The sequence below is a fragment of the Haemaphysalis longicornis genome, unplaced genomic scaffold (assembly GCF_048455015.1).
Source record: "Haemaphysalis longicornis isolate Haplotype H1 unplaced genomic scaffold, Haemaphysalis longicornis Haplotype H1 scaffold_7, whole genome shotgun sequence".
NCBI lineage: Eukaryota > Metazoa > Arthropoda > Arachnida > Ixodida > Ixodidae > Haemaphysalis > Haemaphysalis longicornis.
Window position 1 is genome coordinate 67,737,191 of NW_027526422.1, and position 3,442 is coordinate 67,740,632.

Here is a 3,442-nt window from a genome sequence, read left to right on the forward strand (position 1 = left end):
TCAAAGCGATTCACTTTCGTGAAGTATATGTTGTTTTTCTTCATTTTATTTGTCACTCACACCTAACCTCGGCCAATCCTTGTGGGTCATTTAGAAAATGAGTTGGCAGTTCTAGGCGAAGAAGCCTTTCTGTTATGCTGGTCCACGCGCCTCATAGTGGGCAGGAACAACATCCTGAGAATCACTGTTGTACCGTGTTGACTTTCAACGAGTTTCTGAACTCTTTCTGTGAACAACTGTGAACTTTTCATGGATTGATTTCGGAGTAGCTTCTTTCACCACCACAGACATTTGTTGTGCAAAGTGTTGACTGCCCGGAGTAGTTGGAAACTGATTGGGTTTTTTATGTTTTAGGGCAGCGTTGTTACCACTAGTCGCTGCGCGCTGATATGTGGTTTATAATAAATTCTCTTTTTGTGTGTGCGAGTGGCTGAGGCGTTGTGCTGCCGAGCCCAAGGAAGCGGTTTCGATTCCCTGCCGCGACGGCCGCTTTTCTGATGGAGGAGAAAAGCGAAAACGCCCGTGTGTACAGGATTTCGGCGCACGTTACAGATCCACAGGCGGTAAAAATTAGTCAGGAGCCTTCCACTACGGCGCGCCTTATCACCTGTGTAGCGTCAGCGCATTAAAAGCCATCAATCAATCACTCAAATCAAATGACTCACGCCTAGTTGTCTCAGCGTCACACGAGCCACTTTCTCAGCCATAACCTCCTGGACAAAGAAATGCCACACCTGTCTAGAAAGGTTTGTTCCTACTCCTGTTTTGTTATCGGCTGACGCAATAAAGCAGCTAGCGTATGATGCAAAAGAGAGGGAGGGGTAGGAACCTAGCTTGTCACTTAGGCTCAATAGAAACACGTGTTGCCAGGGCTAGGGAAAGGGATGTGTCGGAAAGTGTCTGTTCCCTCTCCACATCGTTCCCGGTACGTTCTTGAAAAGTTAGAGACATACCTCCCAACCCCTTTCCCCCGAAACAACAAAATCCTCGTTGCTTCCTGCCCGACATATTCGAACTCGAACTTCTCGTATTACACACTTTACGAAGAAAAACAGTCCGGCAACTATAAACAGTCCCCCCCACCCCCTTCCCCCTTCCCCATGACCACAGTCCCGCAATGATTCAGCAGTGAAGCGGGGTCGCGGCCACCGCCGCGCAAATCTGCAGCGCACCGCGGAAAAGCCAGCCTTCCGACTCTCGCGAATCTGTAGCGGTTCGCTAACGCCACGCATCGCGATTAGATTGGAGAGGCGACATTCCGCATGTTTCAAGCGAGACAGCGTCAGCGGGCGCTATTTTTCGCCCTCGCACGCGCTAGCGATTTTCGCTCCCTCTCGAGATGAGGCGAACACACCCCCCGACGGCGCCGCGCGATTGCCGTCGACCACGGCCGCGGCACGTGCCGCGGCCGAGGTCCGGGGTCGTCAGGCCTCCCGGCGTGGCCAATGGGAGCTCGAGCACTAATCGTCGCCCTGGGCCGCGCCGGCCGACGCCGCTTTGCTTGCTCGGGGGCCGCTTGGACTCCGGTCTTGTCGCGCTATCAGCTGTTTTTCTCCGCCGCCGCACGAGCCGACCGAGCACTATCTCGGGACGGGGCACCTCCAGCACGCACGCATGTCGGCTATAGTTGCGTGCAGCCACGGCCGGAGATGGTAGCCCGTGCCGACAAAACACACCTTGCCCATGCCTTCCATACGATTGTGGGCAAAGATGTCGAACCGGGTCTGAAAGACATTCTGAACAGACGTTTTGAGAGGTGTTCTAATCAAATTCTAATGTACTATTGAAAAATGTTCTAAAAGATGTTCTGAAAGTCGTTCCGAACGATGTTGTAATCTAATTCTAATGAAGAGGTACTAAAAAGATGCTTTGAGAAATAATTCACGTTGATGAAACCAATAAATGGAATTCGGAAAGCCGTCCTCATTCCTCGACGCCTTGAGCTGGGAATCCTTGAATGAAGCCAAAGATGCTCTGAAAGATGAACTGAAAGATGCTCCAAAAGATCTGAAAACAAAGTTCTCACTGTAGTGCGAGGTGTCAGCTTCTACTACCAAGGTTAAAATGATGGTCATTTGGATAAAATGACAGTTAACTGGAACCTCAGAACGTCGAAACACGTATGAATTTTTCGAATGTCTCGTAAAGATTGATAAAACGTGTTGTTACCTAGCTAGACTAACCATATAAAACTGGCATACGAACTTGACAAACCAGTCTATGTGCAGATGCAAAGATGGTCGTTTAAATGAACGCCCGATATTCACTGCAGAGGGGGCAGCGAACGAGAAGACGCAGGATGTAATCAGAAGTTCCACTTCGGGGACCTCTATTTCTCGCATAGAAGCGGCCGTGCCACGGTAAGCTTTGTTAGCACTGCGCGTAACTAGCAGGGCGGATCGTCGTTGTGGAGAGCCTGGTTTGTGGCACAGGAGCGGGACGTGAACGCAGGCTGCGCTGTCAGCGAGGCGAACAAACGATGGCTTATTTGTGCCCGTCCCGTTGTCTTGCTGGCAAGGCGATCATTGCGCCCGAATCACGCGAGCAAACACGCCGATAACAGACTTTCTACTTTTGTTGCTTTGCGACCCCCTGCGTATTTCTGGCTTGTTTGTTTGGTTCAACGTTCTCTGAAAGAAGCTTTTGTTGCACAAAAAAAAAATGTAAAAGAAAAAGAGCGTTCATTTGTGGACGAAGCACTCAACAGAGCAATATATCTCACTGTTTAATAGAAGACTGCTCGGTAGACTTCCAAGTGCTCTTTCATTCATATCGGACGGAGGCAGTGAATGTAGCGTTGTGTTTTCTTATCGCTGCTGAATGAGAAGAAACAGAGAAAAAAAAAGAAAACGGAAAGCTTGCACGACCTCTGCGCTGTCTTCCCGACAGGCATTTTTGGCCTTCCAAGAAGCAGCACGCGCCTTCGCTCACGTCGTCATTTCCTTCTCCTCTAACTCACTTACACCCTCGTCCTCTGTCTGAAAAGCCCAGAAAGAAGATTGACAAAAAATTACACGTTTATGAGGCCTTGCCGCTTCAAGAAGACAAAAATAGGCAAATTTTAAATGCGAAGGTACAGCCTGAAGCTGTACCCTGAATCACGGTGATGATAAGATGACCAGAATTTTTGGGCATGTTTAGTTGAAACTTACGCTTAACTGTGTACAAGGGTAACAAACTAAGCGTACATGTGTACAAGGGTAACAAACTAAGCGTACCTGTGTACAAAGGTAACAAACTAAGCGTACCTGTGTACAAGGGTAACAAACTAAGCGTACCTCTGTACAAAGGTAACAAACTAAGCGTACCTGTGTACAAGGGTAACAAACTAAGCGTACCTGTGTACAGGGTAACAAGGGTAACAAAATGCAGCCACATTTTGCGTCCGTTCAGCACCTCCCTGAGCGACCATTCAGAGCTCTACAGTGCTGGTTATTTCACC